The sequence below is a fragment of the Engystomops pustulosus genome, chromosome 1, assembly GCF_040894005.1.
Source record: "Engystomops pustulosus chromosome 1, aEngPut4.maternal, whole genome shotgun sequence".
Classification (NCBI taxonomy): domain Eukaryota; kingdom Metazoa; phylum Chordata; class Amphibia; order Anura; family Leptodactylidae; genus Engystomops; species Engystomops pustulosus.
In genome coordinates this window covers 156,003,483-156,015,617 of record NC_092411.1, presented here as the reverse complement: position 1 = coordinate 156,015,617, position 12,135 = coordinate 156,003,483, and the positions used below count along the sequence as shown (strand labels likewise).

The 12,135-nt window shown below is 38.5% G+C and overlaps 1 protein-coding gene across 4 annotated transcripts in view; it reads left to right on the top strand.

Annotated features, from left to right (window-relative positions):
- CRLF1 (cytokine receptor like factor 1) overlaps window positions 1–12,135 on the top strand; it is a 68,684-nt gene that overhangs the window by 24,807 nt on the left and 31,742 nt on the right. The window lies entirely within an intron of this gene.

Here is a 12,135-nt window from a genome sequence, read left to right as displayed (position 1 = left end):
ATATTGAGTAGGGGAAATATTTGAGGCCTGGAATTTGTTGATGCCTCATCATGTATTAGATAATGGCCTGGCTACAATTGACTACAGTATCAGAGTAGCGTATGTTCACATTAAAAAACTGATGTTGCAGTTAGTCTGTGTCCTCGCCACTCTATCTTTTCGGAAAGCAAGGAGAGTGGCGACAAACTCCATTTCTGCCCAACTATTTGCACAAGTTGAGTAGAAAAAGGCACAAATCAGTGCTTTGCAAATTTTTTTTTCCATTAATAACAATGAAGAATGACACTCCCACAGCAGCAAACAATTTTTCAATTCTGGGATGTAAGGGGACCACAAATTTCATATAGTACATTGCCCATTGTAACCTTAATCCACCCCTGGCAGAAAGGGTTTTAACCCCTTAAGGACGGAGGGTTTTCCGGCTCATTTCTCGCTCTCCAACTTCAAAAATCCATAACTTTTTCATTTTTACGTGTACAGACCTGTGTGAGGGCTTATTTTGTGCGTAACAAATTTTACTTTCCCGTAATGTTATTTATTTTAACATGCCGTGTACTGCGAAGCTGAAAAAAAATTCCAAATGTGGAAAAATTGAAAAAAAACTGCACGTGCGTCACGTTCTTGTGGGCTCAGTTTTTACGACTTTCACTCTTCGCTCCAAATAACACGCCTACTTTATTCTTTGGTTCGGTGCGATCGCGGTGATACCAAATTTATATAGGTTTTATTGTGTTTTAATACATTTTCAAAAATTAAACGAATGTGTACAAAAAAGAAAAAATTTTTTTTGCCATCTTCTGACGCTAATAACTTTTTCATACTTTGGCGCACGGAAATGTGTGAGGGGTCATTTTTTGCGAAATGAGGCGACGTTTTCATTGCTACCATTTTGAGGTCTGTGCGACATTTTGATCATTTTTTATTTCATTTTTTATGTTATGTAAAAAGGTGTAAAAGTCGCATTTCGGACATTTGGGCGCCATTTCCCGCCTCGGAGGTCACCGCCGGCCGTAACCGTTTTTATATTTTGATAGATCGGGCATTTTGGGACGCGGCGATACCTAATATGTCTGTGATTTTTACTGTTTGTTATGTTTTATATCCGTTCTAGGGAAAGGGGGGTGATTTGAACTTTTAATATTTTATTAATTTTTTTTATTTTTTAAACTTTTTTTTTTCTTTTTTTTTTCACTATTTTTTAGACCATCTAGGGTACAATAACCCTAGATGATCAGATCGCTCCTACCATATACTGCAATACTACAGTATTGCAATATATGGCGTTTTTGCAGGTCTTACATTACAATGAGCCACTGGCTCATTGTAACGAACCTGCATAAACCATGTAGCCTCGTGTCAAGAGAAGACCCGAGGCTACCATGGTAACCGATCGCCGCCCCCCGATGACGTTCGGGGGCGTGGCGATCGAAAAAAAGATGGCGGCGCCCACGCGCCGCCGTCTTTTAAACGCCGCCCGCGACTTTGCGGGCGGCGTTTAGAGGGTTAATAGCCGCGATCGGTGCAAGCACCAACCGCGGTTATTAGCGGTGGGGGTTTTGTGCAAAATGCAAAAACCCCCACCTCTGTATGAAGAGGACTCAGCCCGTGAGCCCTCTTCATACATCCCTTATACCTCTGCGCCGTAGAGCTACGGCGCAGAGCGTTAAGGGGTTAATTCACTTCTCACAGCTATGTCAACAAACAGGAGAGAGTGACCTGTCTTCAATCTGGTAGACAGATGTACCATGGTAATGGAGAAGTAACACTGTAACTAAGGGTCACTTTGCAGTCTGTTTCTTTCAAACTAAGCAGAATTTCTTAATAAAGTATTTTAGAAAAATGTTTACTGCATGACCCCTACACCATATCAAAATTCATCTGAAATGATGGTCAAAACACCAGGCTTAATAAATTCCAGTATGTCAGTTACAGTTACTACAATGTAGTTTACCTGACACAGACAGAGCAAATACAGCCACAGGTAAGAAAACACTACAAATGACATCATGTATCTTTCTATTGTAGGGGGAATTAGGACTTGATTTGGCCCCAAATTTATTTGGCACCAAAAGGGCGAACAGTACTGTAACTTAACTGGCCACTGGCCACAATACAATTATTACATATAGTAAACAAAAGTTTGTGTATTTAAAAAAGAAACATATGCTGATAAAAATCTCTGAACACAAATTATCAGAGAAACAAAAAGTTTTGTGTTTGACACTTAAAGGAGTATTCCCATCACAGCAAATTAAAGTTATTGTTTGTATAAAGTTATACAATTTTTCAATATACTTTCTGTATCAAGCCCTGACGGTTTTCTAGAACTCTGCTTGCTGTCCTTCTATCAAAAGCTTCTATGTTTACTTACAGTGGACAGAAATCTGACCATGGTCACACAGGTGCACAGGTCGTTATAACACACAGCTCTGATAATTTTCTGTGATATAACAAGCTGGACACCTGTGTGACCATGGTCAGATTTCTGTTCACTAGAAATAGATAAGTTTTTATATAGAATGACAGCAAGCAGAGATCTATAAAACTGTCAGGAATTGATACAGAAAATATATTGGAAACTTTTTATAATACAAACAATAACATTAATTTGCTGTAATGGGAATATCCATTTAAACTTGGTTCAAACACCAGAACCTTTAATTTTTAATATTCCCATAAAATAAATTTTAAGACAGATCTCAGATATACCACCTAGTGGCAATAACCCGGCCTTGCAGCTTTTTTGGTCATTGTCTAGATTGCAACTATAAATTAAAAAAAACAATGGTTGGACAACAGTTCTGACATATTCTTTAAGCTGGCCTAAAATGGATAATGCAAAATGTAGGAATATAGTTTATTGTTCTGCAACTACTGCGGTGCAACAATGAAACTGTCTACTTCCGATGCATGTGCTTTTACACAGCTGAACAAGTAACCTTACCTCCCCTAAAAGCTGCATTCATTTGCATATAAAGGAGGTTTTGAGACCCAGATTCTCACATTTGCAGAAAACTTTCTGTGTATACAAAACCATGTAATGTTGGGCTGTGAGATTATCTAATGTTAACACAAATTCATCTTGTTCTATATTATTTGCAATATATCTGTCCTAGATTTAAAACTCTGAACTTCCTGGGAGAGAAGGGGTGTTTTAAAATCAGGAGAAGAAAATAAACATACAGAAAGTGGAATATGTAGATACCTTATTTTGAAGGACACTTGGTATTTTTGCCAAATGAAATTAAGCTCCATGTAGGGCAATCTTGACATGACTATTTTATTCCAGTGACCTTGTCTTGTAAAATGAAGCTGTCTGAGGCTTTTAACTGCTTTTGACTATACAAATAGAGAGAAAAGATTTCTATCTGGCGTCTTCTTGTATGGCATCTGGAATAAGGTGACCTATTGCTAGATGTGTTCATTAGCTGCTCAGTGTACTGCCATGTAAGGATACTTTTGCTTAAATGTAAAAGAGTGATAGTTTTATTTGATTAAATTGCGGTCTCACAGTCCCATGGCTAAAAATATTCCCCATGTAATCTTTATTTCAGGTTGACAGTTTGCATGGTGTCCCACATTGAGTTATGGGTGTCCATAATAGACAAAAAAAAAGCCCCATCTTCTAACCTTGCTGAAGATACCGCTTCAAGGTTGAACTTCTTCAAATCACTTTTAGAAGACAGAGGCTATGAGGTGGTTTAGGGTTTGTCCTTTATTCCAAATCACAATTCATATAGGAAAGAAACCCATGCATTTTGGTTTATTAGTACCTCAGTTCATAAAATAGGGAATGGAATAAACAATATACAATGGGAGGAATCTTAGAAGATAGCAGGCTGGGGCATTCAAAGTCCAGAAACAAAATGTAAAATGGATAGTAAAACCCCCTACTATCAATTAAGAAGTAGTTTTCACAGGCTGCACGAAAACTACATATCTATGCTACTAGTGGTGGTACAATAGGAACTTTTAGCCTATTGCCAAAGAATTCAATTTAATGACATGTAATGGAAGTGACAGTGTAAACATAATAAACTGTTATCTTGCAAACTGGAAAACGAAACACTTAATTACGGTATACTATACAGAATCTATAAGGCCTACAAGGGCAGAAACAGGTCACGATAAATAGTCCTTCTGATCCATTATCAACCATTGGATTATATTTCCAATCCAGGACTATATAAAATATAGTAGAATAAGACATACATTTTTTGTATTAGTATTTAAGAAAAGCAAGCAATATGCCATTCTAAAGACTGTCTCATCACATTATATTGTCCTTGTCATCTTGTACATTCTTTTCATAGCACATGATCTACTTGTCTGAGAATTAATTGCATACTACAATTACACTGTGAAACTAAGAGTCACAATGCTTCTACTTGTAGAATTATCGATCGATCGATACAGGATTGCAGGTTTCTCATTATGTCTCTTGCATTTAGTTGCATTTGATTACAACAGTGTTATTGGTAGAGCTTTCCTATGAACTATATTTTTGAGAATGCAGATATATCCTAACACCAACAGATGGCAGGCTAAACTGCAAAATAATGCAGAAAATTTATTGAAATATATGAACTTTTAATAAAAGAAAGTGGAAGCAATGTAAAGAGCTAAGATTGTGAACTCTCTTCTTGTGAGGTAAACAAAACAAGAACAGCTACACAAATGAAAGTGTATATAATTAATGCCATACTTGTGGACCTGGAGACCAGAAATATGCAAGCTTTCCATATATGTACTTTTATTCTATGTTATAAGCTGCATACAGAGCTTTGAAGGCCAGCATGTTGACTCAACTATCTACTTTTATTGGCTTAGAATCATCACTCTAATTTAAAAACTTATAAACCTTATATGTGCTTCTTCATCTGTTTTTTTATGATATTCTTTTTTATTTTCCAATTTAATCTTAAAGAGGACCTGTCACCCCCCGAAAAATACCCCCACCAAATATGTTCCCCTAATCCTGTCCCCAGTCCCTTTATATTTATAAAATTTTTATTAAAATTTGTGTGTGTAAACTTAGTTTTAATCGATCATCATACAGGTCCCCTAGCAGTCGGCAGTATTCATGAGGGGGACGGCAGACACACCCCTTCATGCCCCTGTCAGTCAGGGACCTTTTAAGAATCGCTGGCAGTGGCGCATGTATTCCGCAATCGGTGCCAGCTCTACGCGATGCAGCGCGCTGTGCTGACAGCAGCCGGCCGAACATTCAACCGGCACTGTGAATAAGCCCCTCTGCAGCCACTGTCAGCGCGCCCCATCGCATAGAGCTGTCAACAATTGCACAATACATGTGCTGCTACCAGCAATTCTTACAGGTCCCTGACTGACAGGGTCGTGAAGGGGGTGTGTGTCGGCCGGCCCCCTCATGAATACAGCCGACTGCTAGGGGACCTGTACGACGATCCGACCTCTTATTTGGTAAGAGGTCGGAACAATTAAAACTAAGTTTACACACACAATTTTTTTTTTTTTAATACAAAATTTTATTTCATTTTCCAACAAAAAGAAAACATCATTTAAACATACAGGACAATAACACATAAATTTTAATAAAAAATTCATAAATATAAAGGGGCTGGGGACAGGATTAGGGGGAACATATTTGGTGGGGTGTTTTTTGAGGGTGACAGGTCCTCTTTAAAAACATTTTTAAAAGTCATTGATGGATATCTCAATTTTTAAAACTGGTTTTGTACAAGTTAAAAAATTGTAACTCTTATGGTATCCAACACGTAGGCATCTTTTCCTTACTGGTATGAAAGCTGACAAAATTATTGTCTATTAACCTTATAATAACTAGTATGATTCTGAAGTCTCCTGATAGAACATATGCGTCAAAGGGGTTTTACTAGTAAACATTCACTTTACACCTTGCTTCTCACTTTGATCAATTTTCACTGTGAGCTCTCCAGCAGCCGCCCTTCTTTCTCTACCATTATCTTCCACATATTTTGGGCAACTCCACAGTGACAAGGGAGGAAGCAGCACTAACACTGCAGCTAGCCAAAATAGATAAGCAATTTTCCTCCAGTACTGCCTGGGGAAACACACTTTTTGTATTATACCAGCTGCACTATGAGGGGCCGCTTTCTTTTTTCTATTTTATAGTAACATTTTTCAGTTGGGCATAATAGCTTGAGATCATGTGATGTGGGAAGGCACTGTGTTACCTAAATCTGGAAGGCTGTAGCAATACCTTTACCAGACTACCAAAATGATTAGCCCTAAATGTGCTACATTTGGGGGGATGGGGGGCAACTGATGCTGCATTTTATGTATGAAGAATAGAAGTACTGTACACGCTTTGAAATAGAGATTTAGAAAAACATGGTTAGAAGAATTGAAAAGTGTAGATGGAAAGGTGATTTCTTGGTAACTGACAGTTACATCCAGCTCTATAGTACAGCATTTGTGATACCTAGAGAGATAAATTTTCTTTTTGATTAAAATATGCTTCATTCCTAAAATGTTAAAAAATTATGATTTTTTTTCTTGCCTGGGAGTCATCATGTCTAAATTACAATAGACTTAATATTCTGAAAAAAATTTGTACAACTTAAATATTAAGTTAGCTATGATTTTTTGTTTGAGACTGGACCATACAGAAAACAAACAGTAATAATCCCCATGGTAACATGTACATAGGCATACACAACACTTTGTCTTGAAGTGAACTGCTAATTTATAGTGGTGAGGTAGAAACATGATGGCATTATGTTAATTATTGGTTTCATCTGCTTTTACATTTTTGGCAATTTACATGAGAAACCATAATATTACCACATTGGAACCACATCCCCACATTCCTCAGCTAAGAACGATGTTTCTTTTGTTAAACACTGAATTATTCTTGTAAGAATATAGATACAGTTTAGGAACATTTAAATGTCAATAAGGTATGGCTACACAATGTGGTATAAATATTATAGATGAAAATCTGCTTACATTCCTTTCATGATACAGATTTTGTTAAAAAAATGGGGAGGGGGGATTAATCAGCAATGTATGCCAGTTTTCTGACAAATGAACCTACTGAAAGGTGTATATCTGTTTTTAAATATGGTTTTCATTCCAGAGCTTAATCTACTACTTATACTTATACATTTTACTGCAGAGTTGGCACAAATGAGTTGGATACCCTACACTGAAGATCTTAAAATATGATCTAATACGAGCCCATTTCTGCAATGTACTGCACTGTCAGGAAATGGACTGGTGCAACAAAGACCAAAACTCAATCTTCTTCCCAGCTGCACCTTCCTAATTGCCATTCCTACCCTAAGCAGTAGGAGACAAATGGTTTCTTCACCAAAGTGAAAACACAAAGAAAAGGACAAGAAAATAAAAACATAATGAAAAGGATAATTGCTAAATACTGGTCAGAACCAAGAGGACAAAGCAGTACAATATCACTTGGAAAATGGATAGTTAGAGAATCAGGCAAAGGGTCAAAAATACCAGAAGACAGAGTGAACACTAGCTAGCTGAGTACAAGACTATACCAAGCAAGCAAGCACTAGTCCACATAAATTTTTAGGAGATGCCAGAGCCCTAGTCCAGAAGATGATTCAATCAGTAGTCTCACATCAGACATATCAGCAACTGACAATCTATAAATAGTATCTCAGCACAATAAAAAATTAAAAATTGGTGAAAATACCCAGTAACTGACCTAATGTATATTAAATTGCAATACTCTCTAACTGATAAAGAAATATCGATAAACAACTATGAGAGAAAAGTCCATTGCAAACAATGTGCAATATAGTATTAAAACATAATCAATTTTTATTTAAGAAAAGTTTAATATGACAAAGATATAAAAAATATTAAGAGAGGAAGAAAGGACTACCCAGAGAGAGTGGCAAAATGAGTATAAAAGTATAATGCAGAGTATAATTGAGAGTTAAAGAGGACCTGTCACCCCATTTATCGGCTCCTAGTGCTTGATCAAACGCCGCAGTGTTAGAGTGAAAGCGTTACCGGAAATCTCTGGTAACGCTATCAAACACTGCGGCGGGGTATAGTGTAATCATCGGACAGCTTGCAAAGCTTCCCGACGTATTCATGAGGGGGCGGTCCGAGGCGCTGCCTCTACCTCGCTGCCTCTACTTTAGTAAGCAGCTCCTAGTGCCGATAAATGGGGTGACAGGTCCTCTTTAAGTGGCTACTTACACAAGGGTTAGGCACACTGTCTGGCATCCACTCTGACATGCATTTCAGTGCACTAATCTTTTTCACAGGGGTTTCATGGACCAGGACAAAAACAGAAAAGAATAATTGTTAAAGAGGACCTGTCACCCATAAAAAAGCTGTTTACTAAAATAACGCTACCCCATTTTTATCAGTGATAAACTTCCAGCTTTAGCGGAACCCTCCTATAAAGCTAGCAGACATTGCCGCACATTGCAATAGGACGCCGAACCACGCTGAAAGCGGTCTGGCATATTCATGAGGGGGCGGGACTAGGAGGAGGTGCCTGCTGCATGAAGCCTGGCAGTCACCGTCGGCCTATGGAGTGGGAGGCGCTGTCCGGGGAAGAAGCAACACCTCAGACCACCCCCTCATGAATACGCCGGACCGCTTTGAGCATGGTCCGGTGTTCCTATTGTACTGCGCAACAGTGTCTGCTAGCTTTATCGGAGGGTGACAGGTCCTCCAATGAGAGTAAGGCCAGCGGCACACGTGGTGTATTGAACCCGTTTTTGGGCCGCTTTAAAGCAGTCTATTAAAAAACGCATACGTTTTTGAAAAATGCATGCGATTTTTGAAAATGCATCCGTTTTTGACTGGTTTTACCAATTATCTTAATTAAAACGTGGCATTTTTTAACGCATGTGTTTTTTAGCGGACTGCTTAAAAACGGCCCAAAAACGGGTTCAAAAAGGGGAGAGGTTCTCTTTATCAAAGCAGATTAACTATTTGTTATCCAGATCAGAGTTAAAAAGAGACAAATGGGTGTGGTGGAAATCAATAAAGGCTGCAGGACAAGGAGTACAACAGGAGTACACTTTAAATGGAGTGTATTTATTAAATTGTTTTTGGGCCCCAAATGAAAGGCATTTGAAAATGGTGTTGCTATTAAAGTAAATTTGTCTCCTGTTTTACCCTTTCTGAGGGCAGCATAGCAGGCATTGAGATTCTGAACTTTTGGATGAAGTTAAGGTGAAGTTTATTTAGTAGTTAATTCTGGAGAAAAAACAGGAAAGAATCAAAGTCTGTAAGTCTACAGGAGTACTGCTGTATTCGGCCAAGGTTACAAGAAATTGATAGGGGTCCTAGAAACCAGTAAATAACCTTGACCCCTAACAGATCTATAATTTAAATTTTTTTGCCATTGAATCCTCCCCTTATTTATGTATAATATATACAGTATAATGAATGTTATACTGACAAATGCCAATTCACCAATTCCTGGGGTTACCGCAGTATACATGAAATGTAGGCTTATATGTATAAATGCCAGCAACTTTTGGGTGTTCTTATAACTGCTAGTAAAACAGAACTGATAACAACAAATAATTAAGTACATGATTCTTTTCCTGTCTCAATTGTCATGGGTGTCATTTAGAAGCTGCAGAGCAGATGGCTGTACATTGCATTATAACACCATTATGCCTGTTTCTCAATGAAGGGTACTCTCTGTATCCATGAATTAATTTTAAGAGGCTACATTGCTTTGCTCTTTGATATTTATTTTTACACATGCCTGAAAAACTTTACATAAACTTTTTTTTTTGCACTCTGTTTAATTTAAATTTTAGGTCCCCCTTTTTATTAGGATATGGTCTAATGATTCTTTTTTCTTTATTTGCCAATTGAAACTGTGTTCAAATCTTAATCAATTACTAAATATTTATCGTTAGTTTTTTTTCCTGAATGGAAAGAAGTACACAATCCACATGGTCCTGAATCATTCCTAAGTGGAGTGTGTTTGACCATGGCAAAACCAACTGAAAATTTGGGGGTTTTAAAGGAAACCTGTCACAACATTTTCACAAATCCAGTTAGTGACAGGTTTTCCATTTGGCCCTAACTAGCTGACAGCCTTCTTTTAGTTAAAAATAGTCTCCCTAACATCCCAATAAATCAACGTTATGTTATATTACCTGGCAACAGAGGAGGTGCGTCCTGCTTGGCCAGCTCCTCACATCTTCTGCTCCCCAGGTCCCATGCCTATTCTCAGCATGTCATGTGACCAAGGTGACATCATCTAAAATTAAACAAGTAAATCATAAACATATCAGGTATTGGCACGTCCCAAAAATGTACAAAATTTATTCTGAGTGGTAAACTGTATAAAGGAAAATGTCTTAATGTCTGAATCGCCACTTTTTGCCATTTTGCGAAAATTCTTAATAAAAAGTGATCAAAATGGTATCAATGGAAACATGATCCAATTCTGCAAGCAGTTATATCTTACCCAGCAAAAAAAGTAACTTAATTATATACATTTGGTATCTCTCTAATAATAATGATCTAAAGAATAGAGACGTCATCAGTGGCGTAACTAGAGTCCACTGAGCCCTGGGGCAAAATTCCTAAAGGGGCCCCCACTTACCAAAATATAGTTTTTGGTAAGTTCCTCATAAGGTGAGTACACCCTCTGCCATCTTGGAACTTTAGTGTCCTGCTAACTTTTAAATTTAGCACCCATTAATTTGCTCCCACATATTATCAGCTCCCCATTCCCTCAGTCTCCCCCACATTCCATCAGCTACCGATGACCTCAGCCCCTAACTTCATCCCACCCCCACTCCATCAGCTTACCATGACCTCAACCCCTAGAGCCACAGCTCTCCCCCACACAAAATCAGCTCGCTATCTCCCCACCCTTCCACATATCATCAGCTCCCCATCCTCTCACCCCCCCAGCAAACAGTATATACAAACAAACAGCCCCATATCCCCTTAGTCCCTCCCCACACACAATATTAACTCTAATCCCCCCCTGTAAAATATCCCTCAGCATAACTCACATGAGGCATCCATTATAGTCATCCAATAGCTTCAGAGCTCAAGTGTGACTTGAGACCAACCCATGATCCAATGACATCACTGCAGGTCTGTGTTAGACAGTATCAGATGTCGGAACAGAAGGGAGAGGGATAAAGCAGCACTGCTCACCCAGAGATCACTCCAGTCCTCGCAGGTGCGTGCACCTGACAGGGTGGCCACGGCTTCTACAATTCAATGTGACAGCGTCTGCCCCGTGCACTGCGCCGATACTGTGCTCTTTTTGTATTGGCACAGCACACTCAGCAGATTCTGAAGTGTAACATCTACGGGCCCACCCCTACCTCAGGGCCCGGTCATTACACTCCTGGTCGTCATCTCAACTGCATATTGAAGTTGAGATGAGTTTTTTCTGTCGATTCTACCACGTTTGGATTTTTTTACAGCTTCCCAGTAAATGGAACAGAATAATACATGGTGCCACTAGGAAGTACAGTTTGTCTGCTTTGTAAACATAAATCTAAAAGTTTCAGAGGAACGAAGTGCAAAAGAGCAAAATGGAGATGCAGGAAAACCTGGTCTTGAGGGGGTTCAACAGGGTTTTGTCGGAGTTTGGAAGCCAAGGCCAGATGAATCAAGTAAAGCCAGAAAAGGCGACTAATAAGCCATGTTATTTTAAACCCCTTTATTAACTAAATGGAGCTCATTCAGTCCCGCAATCTGTGCAAGAACAGGAGAAAAGCAAATCAATTTTCAGCATCTGAAGACTATAAGTTATCATTATCAGGTCATTCATGTTCATGTCTCTTAATAACAGTGACCCAGGCTAAGGATCTGCTTATTCTACCTATGATGAGCACAGACTGACAATATAAAAAAATCGATTTTGCTTTCATTTATACAGTGGGGTGTTATTGAGAGGGGTTTGAGCCAATTATTGAAAAACCATTTTCTTAAAACTTTACCATACATTTCTGCTAAAAGGACATCCTTGCCTACACAGGAAGATTTGCTGATTTCCAATACGCATGTTCAGGGCAGTATTGAGGTAATAATGACTATCCATTCTCCTGATCATCGGCCTGTATAAAACAACCTTAAGCCATAGAACAAAGCCAGAAGCTATTGTCAACTATTATTTATATGACCTCACGAGTG